Here is a 19,572-nt window from a genome sequence, read left to right as displayed (position 1 = left end):
ATTTAAGATTCAACCTTGGCTGAATGAAGGGTGCAGAAGGGCTTGCTGGGAGCAGCGCACAGCATATCTGAAAATGAGGAGCTACCAAGTGACACAGAAGATTTCAGATTTATTGTCCGAGTATATACATGGCACCACATACAACCTTGAGATTCTTTTTCCTGTGGGTGTTGCAGAATTACCACTTAATAGTTATGCAAAAAAAAACTGTACTCAACATACACATGTAAGCAGATAAAGAAAAGTGAACAAATTGACTGTGCAATACAAATTTTTTTTTAAATCAATAAAGTGCAAATAAGAGTCCTTATTAAATGAGTCTCTGAGTTTGTTGTCGAAGAATCTGATGGTGGAGGGGTAACAGCTGTTCCTGAACCTGGTGGTGTGCATTAAACAACAGAAACAGCTTGGACGGTGCGATCTCACCACCAATGGCTGAGGTCAAAGCACGTCACGTGACTGTTACATCACTCGTAGAAGTTCCAAAAGCAAACCCTTCCTCAACACCACAGAGGCCCAGCATGCGAGAGAAAGGACAAGACTGAAATATTCAGTACCCTGTTCGGTTACATGCCAACTAAGTAGTCCATCTTGCCTTCTCCCAAGATTCTCACCATCACAGCAGCCTTGATACTGATGGCACGGGAGGTAACAAAGGGCAGAGGGCCAGACAACATCCCAGGTGTCGCGACGAAGACGTGCTCCAGAACCAGCTGTGCCTCGAGCTGTTTCAGCAATAGTCACTACACTAGCATCTAACCTGGCATTTACAGAAGAGAGCTGCTGGTGAGCCCATTCATTTGGACGGGCAGGGAGGAGCAAGAGGGGAAAGATCTGCCTGTTCTTTAGCCTCATGATCCTGACCTACGGTAGCCTGGTGTGGACGGAGGTGGTGGGGTGTTGGGCCCTCGGAGGATCCCCTTGTGGTTGTGAAGTTGTCGCTAGGCTTGATGAAGCTGGGCTACTCATGGGTCGAGAAGGCAGGCCATCGAGGATTCTGGACGAGCTGACTGCCTGCCCCTCTTTCGGTGTTGTTGGGAGAGAGAGAGAGAGAGAGAGAGAGAGAGCACACGGTATCTGGGGGAATGGTGGCCAAGTTCTGGGAACAGTGGGCCCCTCAGGGGATCGAGTCTGTCATAGATACGGACAACGGGGTTTTAATTTGAAATATAAAGTTCATGTACTAGAGATGCAGTTTTGATTTACTGCCGATCACGGATTTTTCTTTCCCTTCAGTCGTTTGTTTAGATGTAGTTCTGTGTATAGTTGTGTTTTGTCATGTGGTTGTTGAAATAAATGTTTTGTTTAAGAAAAAGGGGAAACTGGAAACGAGAGTATTGAGAGATGATTGCTTCTCAGACTGGAAGCCTGTGACAAGTAGTGTGCCTCAGGGATCAGTGCTGAGACCACTGTTGTTTGTCATCCTATTTTGGAAGGACAAACCAAGAAAGGACATACATGGTAAATGGTCGGGCACTGAGGACTGTGGTAGAACAGAGGGATCTGGGAATCATAGGTGTGGACAACTTCTTGGGCATGCCCTGCTTACAAAGGGACTGGAGGGCCAGGAACGACCACCCTCCACTGTACATCAACAACTCAGTAGTGGAGAGAGTAGTGTGCACCAAGTACCTTGGAGTCCACTTAACTAGTTAAAAACAAAAAAATGTTGGAGGAACTCAGCCAATCTCACAGCTTCCTTAGGAGGTAAAGATATATTACCACCGTTTCGGGCCTGAGCCCTTCTTCAAGGAATAAATAAAGAACAGGAAGACGTCAGAATAAAGACTGGAGACTGACAGGGGGAGGTGTCCGACCAACAAAAGGTGTTAATTGGATATGATAAAGATAAGTGAAAAATGATTTTGGCTTTGTGAAAGGAGATCAGTTAGAGGGAGCCCAGACAGAAGATGAGGTGCTGTTCCTCCAATTTGCGGGTGGTCTCAGTCTGGCCATATAGAATTCCTTGGACAGGCATGTCAGCAAGGACAGGGAATTAAAAAGGATGGCCACTGGGAGATCTGTGCTGTTGTGGCAGACAGAACAGAGGTGCTCAACGATGCGATCGCCCAATCTCCCTGACGTAGAGGAGACCACAACGGGACCACCGGATGCAGTAGGTGACCCCGAATGATGGGGAGGGAGGACAAGTGGGCGTGTTCTCAAGATGTGCCGAGATTAACTGAGACAAAGCAAAGGATGAACGAGGTAAATACTCCAGCAACATATCTATCGCTAATTACATTACCCAAAATGATAACACCTGTTCAGTACAGCCAAACGCTGCAAGATACAAATTGGCAAAATTCACACGGTTGCACAAATCAATCTTTACATTTATAGTATAAATTGTAGCCACAAAGAATACATTCAAATTCAAGGAAAAAAACTGCACATGGCTGGAAATCTAAAACAAAATAGGGGCAGCATGGTTAATGCTCAGCAAAAAGACATGCAAGGCTTTCCTTCCATCTGATACCCTACAGGTCACAAGTGGCAAGGTGTAGGACCTGTTTAGCCTCCCAATCAGGATGATGTGAGGCCATGGATTGCAGATGGTGGATGGTTTTTACAAGCAGATTCTACAAATTGCAATTTATGGCTGTAAAACTAAAATCACTGGGCAGATTAAACTGCTGATCAGTAGCCAGGGTTACCCATCCAGTGTGGACACTGCAGCTGAAGAAGGCAACGGGAAACCACTTCAATATTTTCCCCCTTGTATAATTGTGAACTCAGCATCGACTATGGTCTCAGCTCAAAAATGGAGCCTTCACCGAAGGTAAACAGGGGAGGCAACGACTACAATCCGGAGGGTCAGGGATTGTGACAGATGGAGAGACATGATCGCCCACGCCCAACGGCATGGCACCTGAAGGGAGATGGTTAATGCAGTAGTTAGCACGATGCTAGACAGTGCCAGCAACCCACGTTGGAAACTGGCACTGTCTGTAAGGAGTTTGTACGTCCTCGCTGTGGGTTTCCAGTTCCCTCCCACATTCCAACAACATACAGGTTTGGTAGATTAACTGGTCACATGGGTGTTTTCGGGCAGGGTGTGTTTGTGGACCGGAAGGGCCCTGTTACAATGCTGTGTCAATAAAGAATTTTTTTTAATTAGAAAATGCTGGAAATTCTCAGCAAATTGAGAAGCATCTGAACCCTCGAGGTAAAGGGTCTTTGACCTTAAACGTTAACTTTGTTTCCCTCTCCACATTGACTGCAGCGACTAGCAGTGAACAGGAGCACTTCTGAAATACAAAAGTACGATGTAAAATGCCTTGTTTGATATCCATGACGTTCAACTTCCAAGAATTAAGACAGGTCAAGAACCAGGTGTATTAATCACTGGAAAAGATCACAATCCCATTATTAACAACCTGATAGTGTTGCTCAGGGCTTTCTTTCATTAAAATAATGTGGGAAATTTTCTAACAGGCCACACCCCACAACTAAACAATCTTGTGCAATGTTCTTTGAAAGACATTTCGTAAAGTCATGCAGTGTGGCAACGAACCCTTCTGTCAACTACACTTTCACATTAACACTATTTTATCCTTCCCACATTCCTGCCAATAATGTCTTGATTCTGCCACTTACTTGCACAGCAGAGTCAATTTACTGGGGCCAACACACTCATTGTTAAAAATTTTATATTTAGACATATGGCACGGTATCAGGCCCACAAGTCCGTGCCACCCAATTACACAACTCCCCCCAAACAGCATCTTCTCCCCATGCCTGCGTGGGTTTTACCTGGGGACTCCAGTTTCCTCCCACCCTTCACGGTGCGAGTAAGTGGGCGGCATTGGCTCGCAGGTCAAAAGGGCTAATAAAGATCCCAAAGATGTCCAAGTTATCTGGGTGCTGAAAATTGCCCCTAGAGTGTAAGAATCTGGGGGGGAGGGGGGGGGAGTCAATGGAAATGTAGGGGTGGGAGAAGTGAAATGGGATTTGTGTGGGATTCACATAAATGGGCTAATGATGGTCAGCTGGATTTGGTGAAGGGCCATTTTCTCTGTTGTACATCTCAAACAAAAGGGAGACACATATGTCCAGAAAGAAACAAGCTTTACACCAAGCAGTAGGAAGCCCAGCATATATATCCACAGACCATTAAAAGGGAATAGAATTCCCTAAATTCTTCCAGAAGCTATTGGACTATCCCAGAATACCTGCTTGATCAGCATGGATGAGTTGGACAATAGGACCTGTTCCATGCTGTCTCGACTCCAAGTTTGAGTATTAGGAAAATCTTCAAATGGGACCTGACTTGCATGAATATTACAACAGCAGGCTGATAAAACAATAAAACCACGGCACACCCATCACTTATGATGGGATGCACAAGCATTTTCCAACCAAGTGGAAGCACAGTTCCCCAACACCCAGGCAGGAGGAGGGACAATGGTGGGAGTGGTATCTAAGTTAGGATCAACAGCAGCATTTTGTTAAAAGGTATTTGAAGGCGTGGAGTTGGGAAAAAAATGAGCAAGGCCAGGGGCAGGGGTGGGGAGGAGAGGAATGAAGTGCCCAGGAGGCTGAGAAATGAAAGTGCACTTTGAGAAACACAGCTGGGATGATGCGTGGTCCCAAACGCAGTTCTGTCTGTGACAAAAGGAGTATGGGATGCAATACAATTCAGATTTAAAGGTGTTTGGCAGGCAGGGTAAGTGAGTAGGAATTAATGACGGACATCTTCTGGTCAGTTGGATTTGGGCCAGCCGGGATCTTTGTTGGGAAGGACTGTCGGATCACAAAAGCATCAATGTTCTAGTTTGTATTTTCTGTCTTGAATCGCCAGCTAAGGCGACTATTATCCTATGCCCATGAATCTATAATTTGCCAACTTTCTCTCATAAAACTGCATCTGCTTCAAGGTTCTCCATCAAACCTGCAAGGTATCAGTGCGAACAATCTGGGGGAAAGTGCCAGAAACACACCAATGGGCTCTGACTTTCAGTTCAGCTTGGGTACTGACCGACTCACAATAAATCTCTTTCTTTTGTGCATCACCAATGTTTCCAACTGACGGGAGCCTGTGTTCGACTTTCCTCAGGCATTATGTACAAATCTGAGATTGGGCCATTCCAATTTCCTCTGGTCCCATCTCATTGTGTCGACAGTCTCATCTGTGCTATTTTGTCGGGAGCCCTTTGTTCTCTACAGACAGGAAAAATAGGCTTCTGAAATGTACTCTTTGATGTAGTGCAAGGAACGAACATACAGCAAGCTCCCACAAACACCAATGAGATGAATGACCAGAAAATCTGCTTCTGTGGTGTCATTTGGAGGATAAACATTGGTCAGAAGGCCCCCTGCTTTTATCTAAGTTGTCATTCAGAACCATTCACACCTTCAGTAAGACATTCAAAAGATTGTGCACCGGACCAGGGCTGTAAAGTGCAGGGTGGTTACCGTAGCAATTAATGCAATGCAGTTACAGTGCCAGAATCTGGGTAAGAATCTGGCACTATATGCAAGGTATGTTATATTTTATATTGTATATAGATATGCTTTAAAGGAGATAAATTGTGTGGATTTTAGTTAAGGCAGATACAAACACTTCAAAACTGATCTCGTTTAAAATACCAGAGCTCTGCTCAAGCCAGAGAGTCCCAGCTCCGAGTGCCTTTGCAAAAACTTTGAAGAGTGCCTGTAAGGACTTCACACAAAGGTGTTAATTGGACATGCTGTGTTGTAATAGATTATTGTTTTGGAAAGCAGCGGAACAGGACAAGCTGGCAAACTTGTAGAAAAACCCCATTTTGAAGACAGGTTGTGAGTTCTTAGTTCAGCCTGGTCAAAGCCCTATGGTTCATACAAGAGGAGATGTCTGGCTGTATAAAGTTTCACTTGAAATAAGGGAAACGAAAAGGAACTCTGTGGGGACCTGCAGAAGAAGAGGTTATCATCTGCAAAACCCTGGTGGGGCAGGTTTTTTTGGCAAGACACTGAAGTGGCTGATCGGAAGGAATCAGTACGTGTGTGTCCAACGAGCAACGAATCTCTCTCTGAAACCAACAAGAACCTTACTGAGGTGTAACCAATCACTTTTAATCACCAGAACTTGGTGAAAATTCATAAATGTTAAATTCTGTGCACAGTATAAAAATTCCCTGATACCAATGAACTTGGAGGAATGAGAAGTGAGATTGGTCTGTGAATCCAAGAACTTTTCTGAACTTGTATACACATTTCATACACATGCGCTTAGAATTAGAAGGGGGTTAAGTTAATAGTAATAAGTTAAAGTTTCATGTATAAAGATAATTAAAGGCAACTTTTGTTTGTCTTGGTGAATTTCTATTGCTGCTGGGTTTTGGGGTCCTCTGGGCTCGTAACAAAGGTGAGTGCTTCCATTTCCTCCCACCGTTTGAGGTTGTAGGTTAATTGGGACATTTGAGCAGCACAGGGTGGTAAGTCAGAAGGGCTGTATGTCTAAATTTTTTTTTTTAATTCCCAAATCCTTCCAAAGTAACAGGAGCCAAGGTCAGAGATGCCCCAATGTCTAGTAGGAACTCTGGCACACCATTCTATTAATTTTTAAATTTTGGCATACATCATGGTAACAGGCCATTTCGGCCCATGAGTCCATGCTGTGCAAATTACAACCCCGGTACGTTTCAAACAATGGGAGGAAACCAGGACCCCCCCCTCCCCCCCACAAAGGAAAACCCACACCGGCCCGAGAACGTACAAACTCCTTACAGGATTCAAACCCTGGTCCCAATTACTGGCGCTGTAAAGGCATTGCGCTAACTGTGCTGGTCTACATCAACTACATGCAGATACAACAGAAAATAACATTAAAATCCAAAAGTCTTATTCAATTCACAGTGGCTACAAGAGCAGGTCAGGGGCTCAGAATCCTGTAGAGAGGAATTCCCCTCCTCACTCCTCAAAGCCTGTCCTCCATCCTCCATCTGAAGGGGCTCCAGTCAGGACTGAGATAGAAGTTTCCACTTGCATGCATGAGTGCAGCTTGGGCAGCTCGATGACATGCAGGCCACAACCGGCCCCTCAATAGGCTCACTCACCACCACCCCCCCCCCCCCCACCCCACCCCCAGACAATGCACAGTGCCTGCAGAGGATGCAGATCACAGCAACTCATCAAGACTCTTTTCCATGGTGGCACTGGCGGAGCTGCTGTTAACAGCAGAGACAGCGCTCCCGCGGAGTCCAACTGCCCTCAGCTCTGTACAGGCAGTGAGGGTTTTATTTAAAATCTTGCGATTGTGGGGTCTGAGCCCAGGAGGGCTGGGCTTATGATCGGCAGCAGCCATGAGGGGTTGGACTCCAGGGAAGCGAAGGCGTGGTGCAGGGCACCAGTGAATGGGGAGATTGCACACCCCACCAACCCCCCTCCTCACCTTGCTCTGAGGAGAAGCAGAGGAGACGACTCATGGGATGGTGACTACAGTGGTGGACTAGTGAGGGGTTCTACAGCTGAAGCAACCACACAGGTGACGGGCTGTTGGTGACTCGAGGCAAGGAACCCACAGAGGCTGCAGGCAGCCGGAGACTGCGGTCAAGGGACTCGCACCTGGCTGCTGGAGACTGGCTCAAAACTGGCTGGATGCGTACCAGGTATCGGAACCAGGTGCTGAAGGATTCCTAATCGTGCCAGAGGTTTGGATCTGGCAGTCGGATTGCCAATGGTTTGGACTGGACTCTATGTGGCTGCAGAGATTGCGGGAGCGCTGGAGGTGAATCCACGGACAGTCTATGGGTCTGGGAGGGGGTGGGGAGGGAGGGGGAAACTCTCTTTTGCTTCTCTCTCTCTGACCGCAAAGAGGCGCTTCAGGCAATTTCTGCCAATGGCGAATCTGTCCGCCTCACAGCAGGCAAAACCAATTTCACATAATATGACTCTTTTTTATTACATGACAATCAATTGAATCTGGACTTCTCTGCTCGGACAAGATAGGCACCAACATGGGAAACACCAGCACGTGGAAGATGCCCTCCGAGCCACACACCTTTCTGACAAGGAAATATGTTCCTTCACCCTCACTGGGCAAACATTCTGCAACCCTCTCTGACACCTTGTCAAGGACCATGAGGAGTGAGAAATTAAATTCTAGCTCAGCTCATGTGCCTTCGATGAATAAAAAAAATCAACAGGAGTTGCAATGAAAGAATATTTCTGGGACAGGAAGCTATCTGGTCCACAGTTGCTATAGACAGGAGAGTTCCCCCTCTCCCCCACCACCCCCCTCCACCACCACTGGGTCTGTAACCCATCCCCAAGCACGTTCAATATTAATGTGATCTTGAACACAAGCAGACAACAGGGGTGCCACAAACCTCAAATATAAGCAAAAATTGCTGCAAATGGATTCAGAAAGGACATGTTTGACAAATGAGCTGGAGGTCATTCATAAGAGTAGAGGATAGAGGGGAACAGGTGGATGGTGTGCACATGGACTTCCAGAAAAGCATTCGATAAGGTGCCACATAAAAGACCTAACCACAAGATGGGGATGCATGGAGTTGTATCAGCAAGGAGAGAGGAGTAACAAGACAGAGAGTTGGGATAAATGGGTGTTTCTCTGGTTGACAATCAGTGGTAGGCAGCAGCAGAGGTTGGAGCTGGACCTGTAACCTACTAATGATATAAATCTGTGGTTTTCAAACTGCCTCCCTAAACTAACATTCCGCCTTAAGTCATCCCAATACCATAAGATGTCAGTGGTTCTCAACCTTTTTCTTCCCACCCGAAGTAATCCCTATGCCATCGGTGCTCCGTGATTAGCAAGGGATTGCTTCAAGTGGGATGTGGATGGGACGGGAAGGTTGAGAAACACTGCTCTAGACCCATTGTTACTGAAATATTTGGCTTGAGAAAAATGGTCCTTTGGAGTTATGAAACCGTGCATGTGACGAGTCAATTAGGGACTATTAATACAATGGTTTTCAAACATTTTCTGCATAGTCAGGGATTAAGGGTCACAGGGAAAAGGCAGGTAGAAGAAGCCAAGTCCAGACTAGCTCAGCCACGATGTTATTGAATGGCAGAGTAGGCTCGACAGGGCAGATGGCCGACTCCTGCTCCTATCTCTTCAAGAATTAAAAGATTCATTCAGTCAGAATCCACAGCTCATTTTCCCTTAAATGCAAACAATACTGAGGGGCAGAGATAAGGCGGACAAGCGTGCCTTTTCCCCAGGGTGTGCCGAGCAAACAGGAGGGCACATCTGTACAAAGTGAAGGGAGAAAAATTTTAGGGGAGATGTCAGGCTCTCTCTCTCACACACACTCACACACACACACACACACACACACACACACACACACACACACACACAGTTGTAGCAGAAACATTTCAGGCACACGGATGAATGAAAAATAGGTACAAAGGGTTTAGTTTTTATTTTATTTTGGTAGAAATATATAGGTCAGCACAACATCAAGGCCGAAGGGCCTGTACTGTACAGTAGTGTTCTATGTTCGAAAAGAGGAGGGAATTATTATGCTGTTAAAGAAAGTTTGCAGACACAGTGATTGTTGTTTAATACACAAAAGTGCTGGAGAAACTCAGCAGGGTCTTTAGAGCAAAGATATGCGTTAGGCAGAAAGTAGGGGCATTATTTCCTCAGGTCAAGGAGCAAGGCCGTGCTAGGACAATGTCTGGGAACATTCTATTACCCACACAGCCGAGAGGACGGGTAGATAATGGAAACCCTCATAACTCAAGCCTGGCTGGTCTGGGTATGATTGGAGCGGGGAGATGGCCCACGGTGAGTCAATGAAGTGGCCATTTAGAATTCGAAGGGCTGAACGGCCGCTGCCAGCCGAAAGTCTCAATGTCTGAAGTCAGGGGACGGGGCGCTCAGGGTCGCCGGGAGACCCTTCACCTGCTCAAGGTGACCGTGCGGCAGGTCGTCCTCCAGGTGCCGCGACGGAACCGTCCCGTCCCGGCTTCTACCCCGGGGACAGCGAAGTCACCGAGCTCCGGAACACGGCGGGGCTGAGGGCGACTGGTTCGACGGGTTCCCTCCGCATTCCTGGCCGAGGAATCCGCACTTACCTTTACTCTGGGTGGGAGGGAGGGAGGGAAAGGAAATCTCCGGCTACCTCCTGAACTTGAACCAACTCATGCCCTGGATTTAAAGGCACCTTGATGTGGCCTCGCCTCTGGCGTGGAAGCCGGAGGACAAAGGTCGCCCCTTCCCCTGCCAATCAGTCCCCGAAGCTCAGGGGTCCGCACCGTGTACCTGAGTTGAGAGCTTTCGCAGCGATACCACCCAGTGCAGCCTCTCCCACCCCGGGGCAGCCTCTCCCACCCCGGGGCAGCCTCTCCCACCCCGGGGCAGCCTCTCCCACCCCGGGGCAGCCTCTCCCTCCCACTCCCCCCATCGGGCAGCCTCTCCCTCCCTCTGCCCCCCTCGGGCAGCCTCTCCCTCCCTCTGCCCCCCTCGGGCAGCCTCTCCCTCCCTCTGCCCCCCTCGGGCAGCCTCTCCCTCCCTCTGCCCCCCTCGGGCAGCCTCTCCCTCCCTCTGCCCCCCTCGGGCAGCCTCTCCCTCCCTCTGCCCCCCTCGGGCAGCCTCTCCCTCCCTCTGCCCCCCTCGGGCAGCCTCTCCCTCCCTCTGCCCCCCTCGGGCAGCCTCTCCCTCCCTCTGCCCCCCTCGGGCAGCCTCTCCCTCCCACTCCCCCCCTCGGGCAGCCTCTCCCTCCCACTCCCCCCCTCGGGCAGCCTCTCCCACCCTAAGCCGGCCTGCTGCGCTGACCATTTAAACACAAGGGCTCCGTTTTCGGCTGAAACCCGGCTCACCTTTCAGACTTCGCTGCCACAACACGTTAATTCGGGAGCGCTGGGCCGTTTGAACCTTTGCACACGTGCCCAGCCCAGCAAACAGGAGCTTGCTCAGAAGCTGGATCAAACGCCCTCTGCCATGGTTGCTACAAATCAGAAGCAATGTTTTAAAGCAAGCCACCTTTCAGACTTTATTCCCCCCCCCCCCCCAAATAAAAGCCGTGTAATTAATACCTGACCATTGGTAGTATGGTCTCCAGGATCAGCCAGGCTCTGGGGAGGTTGCACTCTATCAACACAAGATCCGCATCTCCACAAAGGCGAAAGTCTATAGAGCTGGGGTTGTCCCGGACAAAAACACTTTTTTTCCCCTTTATTTGCCCCTATGCTCCACAGTTTTACATCTGTAATCAAACAATTCGCATGAAATTAAACTGCACATTGCAGATTTTATTCAAGGTTATTTGTATACATTTTAATTGGACCCCGGGTAGAAATTGCAGCACTTTTTATAGATAGTCCCCTCATTTCAGGGCACATGATTTTAAGATGAAAGGGGGAAAGTTTTAAGGAGAATATGCATGGCAAATTTTTTTTTACACAAAGTGGTAGATACTGAAATGGGCTGCCAGGGAGACTGGTAGAGGCAGATGGGATAGTTGTTTTCAAGAGGCTTGCAAACAGACATGGATATGCAGGATTGAATCCTGCATCTCTTTGTCTTTGGCCTCAGCATGCTTAGTCAGAATGAATGCAGACAGGCTATAAAAGAAGCTCACATATACAGATGCTGTGCATTACATTCTTTATAGATAAAATGCATGTTCATGCACGTTCTTTAGCCAATAGCATAGTGAGTACATTTAACAATAGCATTTATTATCTTCAGGAAGATTCAATCCAGCAGAAATGTCTCGTCAATGTTGCAACAGCTGCGATACATTCTGTTACATTTGTGGCGAGTATATGCTTAAAGCACATGGATGCAGCATGGCTGCACTTCTTAAGAAAGCCTATGAGCTCGACTTCAGTTGTAAAATTGGTGACCAAGCCAAACCCTGGGTTCCTCACATTTGTTGTGCAACATGTGCAGTCAACCTGAGAGTTTGGCTCAGGGGTACATTATGCCATTAAACATGGTAACTTCAATAAAAGTTCATGTTTCTCCAACTTCCTACACAATACAGCAAATCTGAATTTACCTTTGTGTTCAGTTTGACTTGGTCTATCATAATCTCCATTATTATTTCAGGAAGCAAACTTTTTGAAAAAAAAATTGTTGTCCAGTGTTATTAGATATTTTTGTAAATCTCTCTGGACTCTCTGCAGATCGGCACCTCCCCCCACTCCCAACACATTTCTGCTGATTGATGACCTAGAGTGGAAACATGTTATGTCATTATTCATCTTTGTCAATATGAGATTCCGTCGATACATACCGGTCTCTTTGTTCACATCTCCTCCAGCTGCTAAAGCAAGAAGTATCACCACCCTTTAGTTATCAATGGTTCAGACTCTCTAATTTTGCTTTGAACTTTGTGTCACTCATACTAGATTCTAGTTTTTGCAATGGTCCTCAAACTGGAACATGGACCATCTTTTTGCCAGAGCTCCTCCAGCAACTTGGGTTGTTTTTTTGTTCCAGATTCCAGCCTTTGCTGTCTCTTTCACCTGCATTTTCCATCTTCTCTTTCGATATGCCTCTCAAACCTTTATCTCTATTTATTAGATCTCATTTTTATTCTTTTTCTATTCTGGTGATATTTTCTCAACCACTTCAGCTATTCCAAAACAGAAACAGAATTTATTGTTGTCAACAAGTCACAAAATTGGAGGAGTCACGTGATGGAGTAGTGGCCGGACGGTGAACTCCAGCCCTCTCCAGAAAAGTCGGGAAAAACAAGAGAAAATACAAAGGCACAGAAATACAAGTTAAAGAAAAGTGAGTATAAAGGTGGAAAGAAGATGGAGACAAAAGGAGAAAAATCAAAATCAACGGAAAGAAGAGAGGAAGAGAAGACAACAGAGGAAATTGGAGGAATCTAATAAAAAAACTAAAGAGACACAAGAATTACTAGCCCAAAAAATAGATATAATGGAAAATTATAACAGAAGAAATAACATAAAGATAGTGGGCCTTAAGGAAGATGAAGAAGGCAAGAATATGAGGGAGTTTATAAAAGAATGGATCCCTAAGGCCCTAGGATGTCCAGAACTACAGCAAGAAATGGAAATAGAAAGGGCACATAGAGCATTGGCCCCTAAACCACAACCACAACAAAAACCAAGATCAATTGTAGTAAAATTCCTAAGATATACTACAAGAGAAAAGGTACTGGAGAAGACAATGGAAAAAGTAAGAGAGGGCAACAAACCATTGGAGTATAAAGGGCAAAAAATCTTCATTTATCCAGATATAAGCTTTGAACTCCTAAAGAAGAGAAAAGAGTTCAATACAGCAAAAGCGATTTTATGGAAGAAAGGATATAAATTTACACTGAAGCATCCTGCGGTATTGAAAATATTTATTCCAGGACAACAAAACAGACTGTTCTCGGATCCAGAAGAAGCACGAAAATTTGCAGAACAATTACAAAAATAGACTGAGGGATGAAGACGGGTAATGAGAGTAAAAATGATCACGATTGATATGTATGTGGGTAAAGACAAAAACAGACGGAGGGATGAAGACGGGTAATGAGGGTAAAAATGACCACGATTGATATGTATGCGGGTAAAGAGGTATAAGAGTGAATAGAGACAATGGGCATACGTGAAAGTATCTGTAATTAGAGGAAAACATAGATAGTATAGACAAGAATTAATAAGGGAAGGTAATGGAATAGAGAGAATAAGGAGGGAATTAAAAGAGTGACCTTTGTGACATATGAAAAGTGAAATCTTTTCTGGGGGGGGCTGGGTGGGGGAAAAGAGCGGTCACTGCAAAATCAGTTGACGCTTGCGAGTGGATTCGCAAATCCAAATGGAGAGGGGAGATGTGGTTGTCCGACAAGGGATAAAGGACAACTCAGGAGGGGAAGGGGAGATTGGGGATAAAGAAGATAGAAATAGGAGAATAAGGAAAATGTTGGATGTTGTAGGAATGTTGTCTGGTAAAGAGTTGAAAATAAGAAAACAGAAATGGAAAAGGAGGAAAGGTAATGATGGAAAAACGGAAAGAGAAGATAAACAAAATATAAAATGGCTACGCTGAACTATATGACTTTAAATATTAATGGAATACATAACCAAATTAAAAGGAAGAAACTACTAAATTTACTGAAAAAGGAAAAAATAGATATAGCATTTGTCCAAGAAACACACTTAACTGAATTGGAGCACAAGAAATTAAAGAGAGATTGGGTAGGACATGTAACAGCAGCATCGTATAATTCAAAAGCAAGAGGAGTGGCTATATTAATTAGCAAAAATGTGCCATTTAAAATAGAAGAGGAAATAATAGATCCAGCAGGGAGATATGTTATGATAAAATGTCAGATATATTCGGAGCTTTGGAATCTACTTAATATATATTCACCTAACGAAGAAGATCAAAAGTTTATGCAAGATATCTTTTTGAAGGTAGCTAATACGCAAGGGAACATACTAATAGGAGGGGATTTCAATCTGAATTTGGATCCAAATATGGATAAAACGGGGAAAAAAATTAACAGGAAGAACAAAGTAACCAAATTTATAATTAAATCAATGCAAGAAATGAAACTTGTGGACATATGGAGGAAACAAAACCCAAAAGAAAAGGAATACTCATACTACTCGACTAGACATAAAACATACTCAAGAATAGACCTATTTTTGTTATCAGCTAGTATGCAGGATAGAGTAAGAAAAACAGAATATAAAGCGAGAATGCTATCGGACCATTCACCCTTAATACTGACAGTAAAGCTAGAGGACATCCCTCCAAGAATGTATAGATGGAGATTAAACCCCATGCTACTTAAAAGACAGGATTTTAGAGAATTTATTGAAAAACAATTAAAAATGTACTTTGAAGTAAATACGGAATCAGTGGAAGATAAGTTTATACTATGGGGTGCAATGAAAGCATTCATTAGAGGACAAATAATAAGTTATGCAACCAAGATGAAGAAGGACTATAATCAGGAAACAGAGCAGTTGGAAAGGGAAATAATAAACATAGAAAAAAAATTAGCAATAAAGGAAGATACAACCAAAAGAAGAGAATTGGCGGATAAAAAAATAAAATATGAAACATTACAAACATATAAGGTGGAGAAGAATATAATGAAGACAAAACAGAAATATTATGAACTAGGTGAAAAAACACACAAAATCTTAGCATGGCAGCTTAAGACAGAGCAAACTAAGAAAATGGTATTGGCAACAAGGAAAAAAGACAAACAAATTACATATAATCCAAAAGAAATTAAGGAAAACTTCAGAGAATTCTATGAACAATTATACAGAACTGAAAACGAAGGGAAAGAAGGGAAAATAGATGAATTTCTAACTAAAATTGAACTACCAAAACTACAAATAGAGGAACAAAATAAATTAACAGAACCATTTGGAACAGTAGAAATACAAGAGATAATAAAAAATTTACCAAATAATAAGACACCAGGAGAGGATGGACTCCCAATAGAATTCTACAAAACATTTAAAGACCTAATAATACCGCCCCTCCTGGAAGTAATCAACCAGATTGATGAGACACAAAACTTACCAGATTCATGTAAAACAGCAATAATTACAGTGATACTAAAACAAGGGAAAGATCCACTCTCACCAGTGTCATATAGACCAATATCTCTGCTAAACACAGATTATAAGATAATAGCTAAACTATTAGCAAACAGATTAGCAGAACAGGTACCGAAAATGGTAAATTTAGACCAAACGGGATTTATCAAAAAAAGACGCACAACAGACAATATTTGTAAATTTATTAACTTAATTCATGCAGTAGAAGGAAATAAAGCACCGGCAGTAGCAGTTGCTTTAGACGCAGAGAAGGCCTTCGACAGAGTAGAATGAAATTACTTGTTCAAAGTATTGCAAAAATTCAGTTTACCGGAGAAGTATATTAATTGGATTAAAGCATTATATAAGGGACCGTTAGCGAAAGTAACAGTAAGTGGACATGTATCAAAGCAATTTAACTTAAGCAGGTCAACGCGGCAGGGATGCCCACTATCACCATTATTGTTTGCGCTAGCTATAGAACCACTAGCAGAATCGATAAGAATAGATAATAATATAAAAGGAATAAAAATAAAAGACAGGGAATATAAAATCAGTCTATTTGCGGATGATGTGATAGTGTACTTAACAGAACCAGAACTATCAATAAAAGAACTATATAAGAAATTGAAGGAATATGGAGAAGTGTCGGGATACAAGATAAACGTAAATAAAAGTGAAGCAATGCCTATGAATAACGCGGATTTCTCAAAATTTAAGGAGGAATCCCCATTCAGATGGCAAATGCAGGCAATAAGATACCTAGGTGTGCAAATAAACAAAAATCTAGGCCAATTATATAAACTCAATTACAATCCACTAATGAAAAAATTACAGAACGATTTAGAGCATTGGAAAGAGCTACCACTAACACTGATAGGAAGGATAAACTGTATTAAAATGAACATTTTTCCAAGGATACTATACTTATTTCAGGCATTGCCAATACAACTGACAGAAAAATTCTTCAAAGAGTTAAAGAAAATAATAAGGAGATTTTTATGGAGAGGGGGGAAACCGAGGATAGCACTAGATAAATTAACAGAATGGTATAAACAAGGAGGCTTACAATTGCCAAACTTCAAAAATTATTATAGAGCCGCACAATTAAGGTACCTATCAGATTTTTATCAAACAAGGGAAAAACCAGACTGGACGAGACTAGAATTAGATAAAATAGGGGAAAAGATACCTGAACACATATTATATAAATGGGACGAAAAATTGGTACAACATAGAACTTCTCCAGTATTACACCATCTCCTCAATATATGGAAGAAGATTCATGTAGAAAGAAATAAAACAAATTATCAAATACCAAAACTAATATTGACGCAAAATAAGCTACTCCCTTTTACAATAGACAACCTTTCCTTTAGAAAATGGGAAAATAAAGGGATTAAAAGAATAGAAAATTGTTTTTCAGGAAGTAGATTCTTATCCTTTGAACAAATGAGAGATAAGTACAATATAACTGGAGATACAGCGCTGGCATATTACCAACTGAGATCCTACTTGAAAGATAAATTAGGAAGCAATTTGAGTTTACCAGAGGGAAGTAACCTTAAATATGTGATTACAGATACAATGTTAATCAAAAGATTTATAACAAATATGTATATTAAACTGCAAGAAAAGGAGAATGAGGAAACAAATGGTAAAACTAAACAAAAATGGGAACAAGATTTAAATATAAAGATAAAAAAGGAAACATGGGAGAAATTATGTTCTGGAACGATGAGAAATACAATAAATACGAGACTGCGTATGATACAATATAATTGGTTACACAGACTATACATTACACCGCAAAAGTTAAATAAATGGGACCCAACAGTATCTGATAGATGTTTTCGATGTAAAAAAGAAAGGGGAACAACAATTCATGCAATCTGGACATGTGAGAGAGTAGAAAAATTTTGGGATGATCTCAATCAGATATTAAATAAAATAACAGAAAACAATATACCAAAGAATCCAGAGATCTTTCTCCTAAGTAACATAAAAAATAAAAAATTTGGAATTGACTTGGAAGATGCACAAAAAAGATTTGTTAAGATAGCCCTAGCCGTAGCAAAAAAATGTATTATGTCAACCTGGAAATTGGAAGATAATTTGAAAATACAACAATGGTATATAGAAATGAATAAATGTATTCCATTAGAAAAAATAACATATAATTTAAGAAATAATATTGAAATATTCGAACAAGTATGGGAGCCTTACATTAAATACAATAGCGAAAACCTACCGGGAACAAACATTACCTAAGTTGATGGAAGGAAGGGAAAAAGAAAAGAATGGACTCAGTAGAATTTCTGATGTATTTTTGTTGAATGACAACATTGTCTGACTGAATTAATGCAACCTAGATTGTATACCTAAAATGGATGAGAGGGGGGGGTGGGGGGGTGGCTTGGGAGGAGGGAGGGGGGGGGGAGAAAAAGTCACTGTAAATGTGTGAAAAAGAAAAAGTGTATATCATGGCTATTGTGATTTATGGTGTGAAAAATAAAAAATTAAAAATTAAAAATAAAAAAGTCACAAAATTTGTTTTGTGGCCACTTCACAGTGCAAATATTCCTATATTCCACCTTTCAAAGATAAATAAAAATAGTGCACGAATATTCAAAGCAAGGCAGAGTCTTTGGTTCATTGATCATTCATGAATCCAATGGCAGAGGGGAAGAAGCTACCCTTCTGCCACACAGTGGTCTTCTTCACCTTCTCCCCGATGCAGAGTGAAGAGGGCACGGCCTGGGTAGTGGGGGTCCTTGAGGATAGAGGCTGCTTTTTTAAGGCACTGCCTCTCGTAGTTGTCCTCGATGGAGTGAATCTGTGCCTGTGATGTCTCAGGCTGAGTTAACCACCCATTGGGGTTTTATCTTATACTGAGCATTGGCACCTCCGTACCAGACCAACCAAAATGCTCTCTACTGTACACCTGTAGAAGTTTTCAGTGTGATACTTTCAGTAAAAACACAAAAAAATGCTGGAGGAACTCAATGGAGGGACTCTAGTGGGGGGTGTATGGTGACCCAGACGCACTGAGGGAAGTGCTCAATGATTCCAGCGTCCATAGGAGGTAAAAATATAAAAGGTATACCTTGAAGGAGCGTTCGGGCTTGAACCCTCCTTTACCTTCTATGGACGTTGTGAGACCTGCTGAGCTCCTCCAGCATTTCTGTGTTTTTACTACAGTCACAGCATCTGCAGACTTCCATGTTTCACTTGCTACATTCAGAGCTAGGTTTCAGAACACAACCATCAGGTTTCAGATTTTTGGATCATTGGGATCTATTCTGAGGAAGGTATGATCTGTACAAAAAGGACGAGTTACGCATGAGCTGGGAGGGGACCAATATCTTGGCAGATAGGCTTGCTTGAGCAGTTGGGAAGGGTTCAAACTAGTTTGGCAGGAGGGTGGGAACCAGAATGTTAGAATAGAGCAGTTGATGGAAAAGTTGATGCAATGTGTAGTGAGACTGTGAAGAAAGACAGGCAGCGGAGGGGGGTATAAATGCAGTTAGCTCAAAGGATTGGAAAATTTTTGGATTGTGAAGGTTTGAACTATTAGGAATAAGGGAGATGAACTTAAAATTTAAATATTTCAAAAGACTTAAGATGGGGCCGGATAGCATTACAAATCAGGGACAATATCATGGCTGCAGAAAAGGTGGACATTGTGGAGTCAGTGTGGGTGGAAGTCAGAAACAGGAAGGGAGCAATCCCTCTATTGGGGGTAGCCTGAAGGTCCCCACTTGACTCTTGGGTCACTGAAAAACAGAGTAGGCAGATTTTTGAATGGTGCAGAAATTACAAGGTTGTGGTTAAGAGACTCTTCAATTTTCCTCATATTGACTGGCACCTCCTGACTGCAAGAGGGATAGGTGGGGCAGAATTTGTCAGGTGTGTCCAAGAAGGATTCCTGAGACTAAATGTGAACAAGCTGACGAGAGGAGATCCCATAGTGAATCGAGGAGTCATCAAGTTTATTGTCGTCTGATTGTACAAGTACAGCCTGACAAAACAGCATTCTCTGGTCCTTGGTTCAAAACACACAGACATCCCACCAGACGTAAC

At 43.2% G+C, this 19,572-nt stretch overlaps 1 protein-coding gene across 2 annotated transcripts in view; it reads right to left on the bottom strand.

The window, feature by feature from the left end:
- cers3a (ceramide synthase 3a) overlaps window positions 1-10,893 on the bottom strand; it is a 54,196-nt gene extending 43,303 nt beyond the window's left edge. Inside the window, exon 1 of one of the 2 annotated variants that reach the window (XM_069910679.1) lies at window positions 10,780-10,893. The gene's annotated coding sequence lies outside the window, so the exon portion shown is untranslated. Of the gene's footprint in view, window positions 1-10,035; window positions 10,154-10,779 lie in introns of those variants that run through there. The other variant, XM_069910680.1, reaches the window with a different exon arrangement.
- Between the last annotated feature and the right edge of the window lie 8,679 nt (window positions 10,894-19,572).

Source organism: Narcine bancroftii, chromosome 14 (genome assembly GCF_036971445.1).
Source record: "Narcine bancroftii isolate sNarBan1 chromosome 14, sNarBan1.hap1, whole genome shotgun sequence".
Taxonomy (NCBI): domain Eukaryota; kingdom Metazoa; phylum Chordata; class Chondrichthyes; order Torpediniformes; family Narcinidae; genus Narcine; species Narcine bancroftii.
The sequence above is the reverse complement of the archived record's forward strand: the minus strand, read 5'-3'. Positions and strand labels throughout refer to the sequence as shown.